Source organism: Osmia bicornis, chromosome 9 (genome assembly GCF_907164935.1).
Source record: "Osmia bicornis bicornis chromosome 9, iOsmBic2.1, whole genome shotgun sequence".
Classification (NCBI taxonomy): domain Eukaryota; kingdom Metazoa; phylum Arthropoda; class Insecta; order Hymenoptera; family Megachilidae; genus Osmia; species Osmia bicornis.
In genome coordinates, this window is record NC_060224.1 from 8247867 (window position 1) to 8262238 (window position 14372).

The following is a 14372-nucleotide window of genomic DNA, read 5'->3' on the forward strand; positions in this document are numbered from 1 at the left end:
CTTTTTGTTTGTTTTCTTTATACTAGCGAATCCTTTCCACATTAGTCGGAAAACATCCTGCTGAGTTTTCCAAATGATTGTAACCAGTCTGTAAATGAAAGGAATGAAACCGTATGTATGTACAAGGTGTGATAGCTTAAGTAACTTTGACGTATTAAATGTGTCTGTGTCACTGTGCAATCACTAATGCGACCGTCACCATCTCAACACTACATTATCTTGTACTGTTTTCTGTAATAAACATTTTTATTATTATACATATACTTATAGAACTGACACTGTAATGCAATGTGAAACACCGATCAGCTAGTGTTCATAAAAAAGAACCTTTATATTAGACAACCGTGACAACCGTACAGTTTTCGATGGATTTATAATTAATAGGTCGAACAGCTTGTCTAAAGGTGCGAGAATTAGAGACTCGTACCATTTAACAGACATGGACACACAGCCGTGTCATGTCACTCCAATCAATGTTTTCCAAAATGAGTGGGATGGAAATGCGAAGACTGGGTGAGTTATGTTAGAAAATTCGAAATAGACGAATGGTTGAGGCAGGCCATATGTGTTCTGTCAGCGCGTTCCCCTTCTTAAGGGAAAGTCCTCCAACTTGGGGATGTCATAAACAAAAGAGGATATTGTCGAAGACGTTCTCATAACGGAGGATTTTTGGGACGGCAGGGCATTCTTGTTCTGACCGTCAACTTGTACAGACAGTTTGAAATACAGAGTCAGTTCTTTTAAAAACGCCCACAGTGTATTGGTTTGATTCCTTGTCCACACCATTTAATCACCCGCTCCGCTTAATCTGATCTTACAGTTATTTGAAAGAGACCATGGAGAAGGAAACAACGATCGAAGGTCTTTCTATCCAAGTAGCTAGGATTTTATTGAAACCTGCAACGACTTGGCTTACGAAAAAATAATTTTTAACAGAAAATACAACCGACTTCAAAATGCGTTAAGAAGTGTGTAGCAGTCGAAAGAAAACAAACGGTGTTTCGTCTCGGGATCGTCTGTTAGACTCGTCAGTGGGGCTGACAACAGACGACCCCTGCCCCAGACACCTATCATACCGCGGTTCGAAAGTTGTATATATATTCGAGCCGCATGCCGGGCGAGCGCTTGCGAGAGCACGGTTCCTCTCGCCGCCACCTAGCGCTCCCCGGCCCGAACTCAAGGCGTCCGGGGAGACGAAACCCCCTCCATTAAACGATTGCGACAAGTGTAAAATAATTTCTATTTCATTTGTACCAATACTCCACAGCTATTAATAAAACCTATTTGATCGTTAAATAGTATACTGAATACATTTCAACCTTTTCTGGGGCGGCGCAAAATTAAAAACTTTTCTTCTATTAGGAAGATCCTATTTCAGGCGTCGACAACATATGACAAATGACCCATTTGATAATTTCAAGTAAACAATATTTAACGAGAATCAACATACCCATTGCAGATTAACTACATGTACTACTGTTACGCGGTACATGGCTACCATTTGCCTACGCAGATACCTATTCTTAATTTATTGCACCAACCGTGAAAGACTCGGACTCCGATCCTCGAGCAATTCTATCCACTAGAAAATGCCTTTACCATAAAGGTCTCTCAAGCGGGTCAAAACAGTAATTGAACACGTAAAGGTCATTGCTTTACAATTTGGAAACTTCTACCCCTAAGACAGAAACAAACTCGAACAAAGAGGGATTTCTGTCCTAAAATATACTTGGACTGTAACTATCGACAGACGTTTTACGATCCTTTCATGATATTTCCAATTCTTACTATCTATGACTAGATAGCCTCTTTGGGAGCCAAACTTAACGTACCACTTCACGAAGGACATTCCTTCTATCATCATAAACTCCCTGCGATGCATGGGTCTGCTAACGTCGAACCAACACGACACTGTTCTTAAAGGACAAGACAAGCACCAACGACCCCCATGTGCACCGCAGATGTCGGTACTTTTGGCTCTTCAAAACGGGGTGTTGTCTCGCGACCCGATTCGCTTGCCGTGCTGCCAATCGGTCTCATCACCATTTTTGAGTCCTGCCGATTGCCCTTTCCTGGTCAACTCCTACACGGTCGACACACCCCTCGAGGGCTCCTCGTTGACAGCCTTGTCAACGCAGTCAGTCTTGTGCAGAATTCCTCGTGAACAAGTACTGTTCACTCGGCGACCTTCGCTCGGAATTCTCCTAGCCTGCTTCAACAAATATTCCGGATAACGTCTCTGGCGCGTAGCTGACGCCTGATCAGCTACTCTTTATCCGAGTAGATGGTGGACGCCTGCTCCATCATTTCTACCGCACATTTACCCCAGTAAGTGTGCATTGTCTCCTGACGAACGCCTGATTCGTCCTCCATCCTACCACAGCAAGCGCATAACCTGACAATATCCCTGATTCAAGTTAATCTTTCCACCATTTTAACAGATCGTGGAAACGCTCACGATTCGCGGTGACGATTGAACACTCGGACGAAGACTTACAACCTTCGTCGAAGTACTGCCAACTTCTGATACAATCGTTACAATTACAAATGTTTTCCGCCGTATCTATAATGTTTCGAATTTTTCCTTACAAGTTATTAATTATCAAGTTCGCCATACCGCAATCAATAATCGTTATTGGCAGCATCATTTATTCGGGTATTTTTAATTTTCATCTTCACTGATGAAGATGGTTCCATTTTTCATCTGATCAGAGCCTTCGTGTATGTCGTTATCTTTACGTACAGTTGCCACGGCTTGATAGAGGAAAGCGAGAAAATCGATCCGACTATTTACTCTGGATTATGGACCATTTTGGCAATGAACAAAGTTGGAAAATCTTTGCGGAAAAACATGCGATTAATCATGTTGAGATCATTACGACCATGTTGCCTAACTGCTGCTGGATTCTTCCCTGTGACATTGGAAACTTCTACCACGGTGAGTATATTTCATTTAGTTTTGTCTTACATTTCTATAAAAGAATTTGACACTTTGAATATAATCTTGGCTGCAACAAATGGAAAAAAATTGTTCAAGGTATCAAGTAAAGAATTTAAATTCAATAATAGAATGATAGTATTTTGAATAATTGCAATTATTGTGTGTCATCCTATGTACATCGATTTTTAATATCCTTTCCTTCTGTATTTTGAAGAATATCATTTAAGTTCACGAACGATATAATTAACGATTGCCAAAGCAGTTTTCTGAATTACAAGATTAACATTTTTTGTTACAAATAATAAGTACCACACTTTCCTACTTTACTAGATAGATAGATAGCTTTATTTCTTGCCTTTCGGCTTTAAAAGGGTGTTTGGCACGTGAGTGCGCCTACAATATTTTATAAGATATGTACATTAAGTTTAATACAATATCGTCCGTGAGGTTCAGGTCTTTTGTCCCTGGCCTATCTCCTTCCTTCCTCGAATTATTTCCCTCATCCACTTTCCTACTTTACTATTATAAGGGAAATTACCACATGAACAAATAACTAGTAATACGTAAAATGTTTGCATATGTTTGTGCATCGTGTAAATTATGCCTTTTAATAACTGAACTTGCACATTTTAATATACTATATTGTAATTTGTGCAACGCATTAGAAGGATATAATATTGTTAAATAGCTGTTTATAATTCAATGTTTTACACAATTGATATACTGATGCCGATACAATTTTAATATGATATAAAGCTCGAAATATACTGGTATGTGTTTTTTGTAAAGGTACCTACCACTATAAATCATTTATAATTGGATTTTATTTTTACAACATAGTTAGATGAACATACGATAAATTTGGGGGGTAGCTAATCTTACCCATCACTTAGAAAATATTGAAAATGTGTTATTTTTTTCATTTAAAAAATTTCAAACAAGTTATTAATTTTGATTTGTGTTTTCAGTGTTAATACCGAAGAAGTGATATCGATTTAGTAGAAAGAAAAGCATTAGGAATGAATGATGTTTTTAAAATATGATCATTCACTAAAATTTTCCAATCTACAGAAACTTACTTCGAATTCTTTCGAATTCTAATTCAGTCAATCCAGTGGAAAACGAGGAACTTCACACTCTTCAGACTTCTCACTGTTAAGAAGTATCTTTTCTCTCTTCCAGAATATAATGATCACGGGGATGATACATTTTTATTTAATCGTAGTAAATAACACTGTACTTCACTTTCAATTGTCACTTCAATCTTCACTGTCACGGTTAGTGTATATTCTTTGTTGTCACGAGGATGATTCGATCCCTATCATTGAGTCATGAATTACTCTTAATTGGTAACTTTTGATTCATATGAAAGAGAACGCGTGAAGTGTAAATGCGAAGAAAGAGTGACAGCTCCTGTTAGATATCTTGTACAGGGTATCTCAGCCGATTTTGACATCTTGATTGCCTCGGTATTGTGGCACGTAGTGAAAAATATTTCATAGGGAACTTAAATGGTATCGAGTGGGGCATATTCTGGTGTTATTAGTTCTTTCATACGTAGACGTGTCAAGGATATATGAAGGTCAATTTTGTTTTTTAAATGGAATGGGGTACTTTTTTATGCATCAAACGATGCAGTTAGACATTCTTTATAAAAAAGTACCGACCTATGTATGTATATCGAAAAGCTGGTAGTTTAGGAGATATTTCAATTTAAATAATTCTAAAATTTGTACTGACATTAGCGTTTATTTACAGGTATGATTCAATATAACGATCATTTGCATCACAACATTTTTGAAATCGATGAAGTAAGGACTGGCTATTTAACGGATAAAGTTTACGCGAAAGATTCAACTACAGTGACTGATATGAAGCAGCGTCCCAGATAGCACGGAGACATCGCTAAAACATCTTAAAGATATCTGTTCCAGATACTCAGGATATCTTACGAATATCTGAAAAATCCTGCGAATGCCTGAAATACGTACTGTTAACATCCTATGTTAGAAAACGGGATGTCTTAAAGATGTCGTACAGATATCCGACAGATGCCTTACAGACGTTTTCTTACGTATCTTACATATATCCTACAGATGTCATAAATATTGTTTAATTAAAGTACAATCGTTTTCAGTATAATAATATTTTATTTAAACGTAGTCAGTTAATAATATAAGTATTTGTTCAAAATTGGTTTGGAGTTACATGATTTCTGTCAAACGCTCTTCTCAGCCAATTTTCTATTGATACCTCTGTTGTTCTTTTGCTATCAGCAAGGTTAGCCGTTTCAGCAGCAGCTAAAATAAGAGTTTGTACATGTTCAATTATACAGAAATCATCATTGGAAACATTAAAAATAATTTTTAACAGAAAACAAATCCGACTTCGAAATGCACTAAAAAGTGAAATAATTTCTATTTCATTTATACCAATATTCCATAGCTATTAATAATATCTATTTAATCGTTAAATAGGATACCAAATACATTTCAAAGTTTTCGGAGGCGGCACAAAATTAAAAATACCCGAATATACGTTGCTGCCAATAACGATTTGATTGCGGTATGCCAATCTTGGTAATTAATAAGTCGTAAGAAAAAAAATTCGAAACGTTCTAGATTGTTGCGAGATTCTTCGTAATTCTAGGGATTTTAAAATCCAAAGAACGTGGGTAAGCCGCCCATGGAGCGCTAAAGCACTCTGCTCACGCGAATTATTTAAAAGAAAACAAAACTGATTTTAAACTATTTAAAATGAACTAAACTTTTAATAACAAATAACTTTTAGTTTAATAAATTGGAACAAGAACAATAAATTGAATTGGAAATAAACGGTTTTACACGAGTACTTCTCTTGAGCGTTTACAAAGAACGAAGGACAAAAGACTAAGGACGACGATTCTGCAAGGTTCCCCTATATATATAGCTCCTGATCACTAACAATAAGTAAATCATCGTTAGCAACGCTCATTAATTCTGTCCATGACTAACATTTGATAACGAAAAACCGATTCTCTTCTACTGATCGAGCTGTATAATAAGGAATTCTTGATAACAAAATACTGTTCTTCCTTTACAATTTAAATTTGACGTACTTCAGCGATCACATTCAATTTTCTTTACAACCTAATTCACAATTTATTCCGCTCTATACAGTCTAGTTCACAATACCTCAGGATCGCAACAAGATACGGCAGAAAACATTCGTAATTGTAACGATTGTATCAGAAGTTGGTAGCACTTTTGATGTACACTCAGTCCCATTGAAGTTGTCGCAGTGAAGTTGGCCACGCATTCAGTCACCGATGCGGCGTGAATGCGTAGTGAATCTGTAGCCAACTTCACTGCGACAACTTCGATGGGACTCAGTGTACATATATACAGTAAAAGCTGGATATATGCAACATACATTGGGACCCAGACGTTGCATATATCCAGCCGAGGAGTCGATTCTGCGTCCGTACAAACATACATACACATCGTTTGTATTCAGCCGCGATACCTATTCTACGTTCGTACACATGCGACGTGTTGCATGTTGCATGTTGCGTGTTTGATACATCTTTGGTGTACGGCCTGCCTTATACATATGTAGCCGAGGTGTCAATTCTGTGTTGTTTATTCTATTATTATTGTTTATTTATTCTATTATCATTCTGTTATTACTGAGGGCTTGTAAATTACATAAATTTTCAATAGGAAGAAACTGTTCGGTTTCATAAACCACCTAATTTGCAGTCAATAGTTCAACAGCATATTCAGAATAAATAAATAAATAAATGAATATAATTCAAACTATATCGTGTTTAGTATCATTTTAATCAGAAAAATCTCACAAATACGTTAGTAAAAGTTTCATTATGAAAATGTTAAGAATAAAAAAGCTTTATCGTTGAATTAGTATTAGTCACACCGATATAACGATTCGGATCGTATTACACGGCTTCCTCGTCGAGCGCGGTGGTTCGCTTAGGGGGGTCCCCCCAAGTGGAGGGAATAGCGATGTTGCATATATCCAGCTTTTACTGTAGTAGGTACATAGTAGGGCTGGCAGAAGATACGACTCTGGTGACAGAAAAAACAGCATTAATGGTCGCGACCTAGGCCATCGATGTCAAATAGGCCAACTTTAATTCGATAAAGAATAGTAGAAGCATTATAGGAACCAGTACGTTGCACCAGCAGGTTAGAATGCCCTGATACATTGTAGTTATTACGCAGTTTATCGATAAATGTTTTGATTAACGGGATGGAAGCCAAATTATGTAGTTCAGCAGTCGTAAAACGAATCGGTTTGTTCAGGATAACTTTTAATACTTTGTTTTGGAAGATTTGTAACGTACGTTTGGTAGTGTTGGAAATACAGTTCCACCACCCCTGAGCAATTTAAGCAATAAAAAAGGAATCGTCCTCAAATTTTTTCTACACAAGGCTCCCCCCTTAATTTTCTAACGGGAACGAAACGGACATGTAAGAGTGACAAGTGAGGACAGTGAATAAATATTTTCTATGTTATTTGTAAGTGAACACTTTTTATAATGTATATAAGCTTCAGTGGGCATACCTATAACGGTATTTTTACCAACGTTCTGGATGAATAATTACCGAATCATTCGTACCTGGCATAACGAAGGTGATACTAAAGTTTATATATTTTTTTTTAACGAAAATGAAATTTATTGTACCTGCTATCACTACTGGAACTACTCTGTCTGATTTATTTCTTCCAATATTTGCTACATGACATACAAACAACGACTTGTGTTAAGCAATACTCGTAACATTAATTGCTATGTAAATTCCATGATAATAGTAGTACATACATTCACTGCATCTAGGAACGATACGGGGAAGATCGAATAGTTAATTAGACAAGAATCGAAAACAATACCTATTATTGGTGATAGTAATTAAGGTGACGGCAAAGTCCAAGCATAAATTGGCATAAAGGAAGCTGGAACGTGACTTATTTTTTTATGCCTGGGTAGAAAAAGAAAATTTTTCGTATTCTTTGTAACGTGCACATTATATATTTTATTGTACATAAAAATGGAGAACATATATTGTGCATAACAACTTTCGGAAAATAAAAAAATATTATCAAGTTATCTCCTGACACTTTTATATATTTCTAGAGTCGCTGTTAATACATATTAATCTGTGTTATATACTATTCGCCCTCGGTTCTCATCAACGACTCCCTCATCAAGGTAAAGTAGGAAAATGTAGAACTTAAAAGCTGTGAACAAAAAGTTGCAATTTTGGTAATTTAATCACGGCGTTCCAGAAGCTGTACTATTTGCAAAGCTAAATGGAGGAATGAAAATAAGTTGCCTACCGCAGTAAAAGTCTCCAAAGACACAGGAAAAAATCCACCAGCCGTCAGACAGCACGGTTTCAACGATCTTATCATAATAAATTTCATATCTGATCGTATTGATCTGCCAACTTTGTTCATTGGCAAAGTGCACCACACTAACATCTTGGCTTTTGATATACAGCGTAGCTATTGCAAAAACGTCAAAAACGTTTCGAAGATATTCAGTGACATGACGCCACTGTAATTACCAAGGCACGTTCATAATCTAGTACAAAGGTTTTTCCCCTTCTCATTCGCACCTTCAGTCATAAAACATGGGGTTGCGGTCATAGGAACGACAGTGGACAGATCAAACCATGAATTATGCAAGAGCGAAGTAGCTATCACTGTCACACGTCCGAAGACAGATGATCCGTTTTTAATCAATTCTTTGCAAAGTAACAAAGTGTCCAGTTCCGAAGGTAATCATGCAATAAAGATGTTCATTTGTAACGTCCGATTCGTGAATTGTATGGAATACAAAGTGGTGCTTATATAATATTTTAGTGCAAGATGACGTGACGGAAGCGACGACAATGTGTGAAGTTGAGAATGGAGAAGAGGATAACAGGATACATACTTGTTGGAAAGGTTTCAATGTATGGAAGTTGTTTCTTAATTACAAGTAGTAGGGAGATCCAGGCTTTTACACGAAGAGGCACGACCATTATTCTTTGATATCACAGCAGGAAAGAAGGTATTTCATACTATTCATATCAAGCATACTATATTTTGCTCTACACAAAAATGCAAAATGTACAATAATTGAGATATTTTTTACACACTGAAAACTATTTACATATTATCTTTCTATAGCTTTGAAAGTTTCTTACATCGCATTTAATTCATATCAAGTTATTTCTTATACTAGTCTTCATCGGATCTCATGAACGATTGCCTCATCATAGTAAAGTAAGAGAATGTAGAACTTAAAAGCTGTAAACAAAAAATTGCAATTTTGTTAGTAAGATTCGTTTGCCTGTGAAGCTGAAGAGAGGGATTTATACAAAAATAAGTTACCGAGGTAAAAGTTCCCAAAGTCAGAGGGAAAAATCCGGCAGCAGTCAGATAGCACGGTTTTAATGATCTGATCATAATGAATTTCATAGCCGATCGAAACGATCTGCCAACTTTATTCATTGGCAATGTGCTCCAAGATCCCAAATACATCGCGGTAATAATATTCGTGCTTTCCTCCATCATAAAATTGCTAGTGTACGTAAGTGTAAACAGCTGACCCAGGCTTCCAACTCCGTGAAACAAGAAAATGATACGCATAGAAGCACTCGTATTTGCCTGTGTACACATTCAACAGTATATTTGACTGCCAATTACAATAAGAAGTTTCTGTTAAGCTTAAAAGCAATGCATAAACAACGTCCGTAGATTTTCACTATTTTAATACTACACCATTTCCCTGTAAAGCTTACTACTTTAAAACATAACAACTCTAATTATCATTTCTATATATTAAAAAAAAGCTTGGTTGCAACGATTTTATTCTAAATAATTGCAATTATTCAACGTAATATTGCACTAAGGACAATAAAGTAATAAATTCGAACATGTAGTACGGGTGGTACGCCCGGTTTTGATTTTGATTATCACACAACATATAGTATCTCCATCATTAATTATCGAAGATCATTAGTGACAAAAAGCTCTGACCCCACATTTCGTTCCACCCAACTGCATGTTCACAACAACTTACGTTACAGTGTATCTTACCACAAACGGTAGTTCTCACTGTAACAGTCAAGGTATTAACTACATATTTGTTTGAACCCCTAGGAACCTGAAATTTCATGAAGCGTGCTGAAGCACATATATATATATATAAATATATAAATACCTACCACGAGTATTTCGTAGGAATCGAAACACAGCAACAGACTTAAAACTACCATGTGCGTAAAGACCGACAGGGTGTATACTTGTTCTAGCTTCACGCAGAACTCAATAAGCAATTGATGATGTTGTATACACTTCTTGAGAGCTGCATAACAATGATCGGTGTACATGACTGCGTTCATCTCTTTGCTTTCGACGTTCCAAAAATTTAACATTCTGTGTTGTAATATACGAAACTGACCCATCACGTGCAGATTAAACAGGCATAAAAACATTTCGGGGCAAACGTATGCAGCGCCAATTAAGTATACGCAAATCACCTGAACCAATACTAGATTAAATCAATGGTATAGTAGCCGCAGAAACATTGGGTGATCATTGAATAAGGAAGCATACTCATTGTCAAATGAACAAAAAGAATCAGCATTTGTGGGAATTCTTCCTACAGGGACCCATTTACATTTAATAGAAGTAGTTTTTCTCTGTTATAAAAGTACACATTCGATAACTCTTTCGGATTTGGTTGAATTTTTCATGTTTGCCACCGATGGTAAATGTAATATGTGTCAATAGACAAATCACTTAGATTAACGATCACGCTATATTTCTACGCTAATTATATTCACACGTATATAAATTAACAGCAAAATTAATATTAGGTACCTGAAGGGTAAACACTAGTTCGTAATACGGTGTCTCAGATAAGGGCCAGTCGACCCACATCCTGATTGGAAGTACCCTGTCCGATTTATTTCGTCCAAGGTTTTCTGAAATACGAACCAAGAGCGATTTACACTTTTTTTATAGTTGTAGTCACAATAAACATGTTAAAAAATTCGGTGACGGAGCTGGAGCGCTAACAACCTAGCGCCTAATTGCACGGCTAACCAGATGTTGGTCGATTCTTATGAGATAGACCCCCAAGGGGCACGGAAGGATTTTCGGACTGGTCAAGACAAGCAGACTTTTCCGGGCCTGAACATTCAGTCTTGCTTGGCCTGTTCGATGGATAGCATCGCCTTGTAACGGAACACATTATACCGCTCAAAGCCGAACTATTAAAAACAGTCTTTTGACCTCGTTTTAGTTCTCTCTTACAAACACTTATTAAAAAATGAAAATCGCACCGGGAAAAATGGCAAAGTTTAGTTCTCGGATTAAGATCATGTTTGATTTAATTCACTTACCAATAAGAGGAGTGATCACGTATCCGGATAAACCAATTTGAAGAGAACCGACTGCGAAGATCACATACCGTGTACAGTATTTCACAGATTTGGAAAAGATAAGTCGCTCCTCGGAATCATAGTTTCCATGCCAAAAGTGTCGGTGTGCGTAGAAAAGGGCATCTACGAAACTAGCTCTTTTAGAGTTTAGGATGATCATCTTAACTGTTGTCATACTGATACATGTCGTGTTGAGTATCAGAAACGTACAGTGCTGGAAACTCAATACATTCGCTGATTAGAAAATTCGCGGAGTAGACACGGGTAATGCAGCGAGGTGACATTATCGGCAAAAATGGGCCTAATAATGGGTTTACGGGAATCGGTTATTTGTTCTTAGATGAGAACAAATAGGGCTGGATGGGGGCTCATTCGAAAGAGGAAGGTCCAATGCAGGGCGGTCAACTCATGGTTTAACGAGATTGTGTCCATATTTAATAATATCAATGTCCAAAGTAGAAGAAAAAATCGACAAAATGCAGTTGCGGAATCGAAGCATTTTTAAGCCACTAAAAGAGTTTTATGACTCAAACGGTGAATTGACCGCCCTGCATTAAACCTTCCTCTTTCGAATGAGTCTTTATTCAGCTCAAGATCTTCTCATATAAAGATGAATAACCGATTCCCGTGAAAGCATTCCCAAAGATGAGTTCCGCCATTATCTAGATACTACAGAGCAAGTCACGTAACAAATTTAGTTCAGCTAGTAGTTATAAGGTGGCGTCTAAGTAGAAAGGCTGCCGATCTGGAATCGTAGCCAGAATCAAGCGTCAGTTTGATTACGTCACTCGAGCTGTGCTGCGAAGGCAAGCGAAAAAGGCAACAACGCCCGAACGCTGAGTGAGACGCACTACAGTCATGCTGTCCTTCTCTCATTCTGACTGAATGTTGAGATTGTTCCTTTTCGCTAAGTTTTGACTGCCGCCCGCCTGGATTTTTCACAGCGCCCGATAACAAACCTAGCCTCATTCAAACTATATCGTGTTTGGTATCATTTTAATTAGAAAAATTTCACCAATGCGCTAGTAAAAGTTTGAGTAAAAAACATTCAAAAATAAAAAAGTTTTATAATTGAATTAGTATTAGTCACACCGATACGTTTTGGCTCTTTCCTTTGATCATTGGACCTCTCGCTCTCTCCTTCACTGTCTGTCCCTTTCTACTTTCACGCTTGGCTGGCCATCGCATGTAATCCGAGATTCGACACCTCAGCTGGATATATGCAACGTCTGGGTCCCAATCTTTGTTGCACATATTCAACTTTTACTGTATAGACGGGAGGTCCTTCCATTTATTAGTTCTAATAGTACTAGGGAACTTTTTTATGCAGAATGTTTCAAGGAATTGATACAAGTAAAAAAAAAATGCAATTTCGTTTAAATAAAAAGGGGATTTGCATTTTTTGAGTGCATCGTTGCATTCACGAAGAAAATGAAATCACATAAAGATAGACATTATCATACCATTGAACTTTTACATAAACAACTTTTTTCTATTTCTTACCAAATTCAAGATATAACCCGTCCCAATTGCATGACGTATTCTGTATACTTTTATTAATTAAAAAACATTTATTTAAAAAAGTTAATAACTTTTTCTAAAAATAATTCTCAGATTGCACGTTCCTTCGCTTCTTTAGAGTAGGCATATATTTTTCAGCAGCGAGGAGTGCTTCGGTGCGCTATGTAAAATCCACGCGTTTGGTCAGTCAGAATTTATCGGAGCCGGACAAGTCTATCATTTGGGTTGAAAGAAGGATAGCATTGTTGGATTCCAAGGAATTAAACACGTCGAGAATACTCTTACTTAGAAACTTTTATTATACAACGCGCACTCGATTAGTGGGTATTGAAATCTGCCCTGGTAAAGCTCTGTAAGCTTTTTATATACTATTGGTGGAAATGGATAGTGGTAGGGATGCTGGTCAAGGAACAGTGTGACTACGGAAAGGTACAAGGTGCAGGATGAGTGAGGAATACGGACGATGGTCAGGGTACGAAGTGCAGGATGAATCAGGAATAAGGGTGATGTCAAGGAACAGTGTGACTAAGGAACGAAGTGCAGGATGAGTAACGGTTAGGAATCATGGTTAGGATGTTTGGCTGAGGATGAATCTGTAGTGTTGTATTGCGATTAGTGGCGTTGGTTATCCAACAGCATGATCACCGTACATCTCGCTCTAAACACGCGCCAATGTTTCGCTTTCGTTCTTCAGGCGTATCGTTGCGATGCCTTTGGCGAGATGAGCGTTTGAATGTGTTTGTAAAAATACTTGAGGCGCTATTGCCTTCCTAGATCGTGTTGCGCGCACGCTAGCTGAGAATTAAACCTTTCAAGTTCGTAACAAAACACGCAAGTGGCTCCACCAGGCCCAACGGAAAAACTGCTGTAATACATACCGACGTCCCGAATCGGAGAGGTCACGTGCTGTGTCTACCCCTTTAAATACAAAAAAAAACAGCGTCGTGTAAGAGAGAGAAAGGCGTTTCGTCTCGGGATCGTCTGCTTTTTTTTCCCGAACAATATTTTTATATAAAAAGAATACAAGTCTTAACATACTCGGTATAAAAATATATACAAAATAACCTAACAATAGGAACTATTCGGATGTTTGGCACTTCGATTGCACTCACTTCCGCGCTATCACAAATTGCTTCGTTTCCAACGTTCATCTCGCTTCTTTTCTCGGACCTAGACAGTTGTTGTCCGTACACTCTTATTGCAGCATTTCGTAAAAAAAGACCCACGTTGGGCTTAAAAACCAATCGCTCAGGTCACTCAGTTTTTCTTATAGTTAAACTTAACGCTACGGGGGCAGTGGGGGGGGGGACTGTATACATACATTGGGCGATGCATTATTTACAGGGGGTTAAGTGCTATTTGTCAGCGTTGCCTCTTTAGAGATTGGGCCCATCCTATGTTTGCGCTTCTTTGATCCTCTTTCTTCTCCTGAGCTCGTCTATTTGCTGTGCGCTGCCCGCTCTCCACCACAG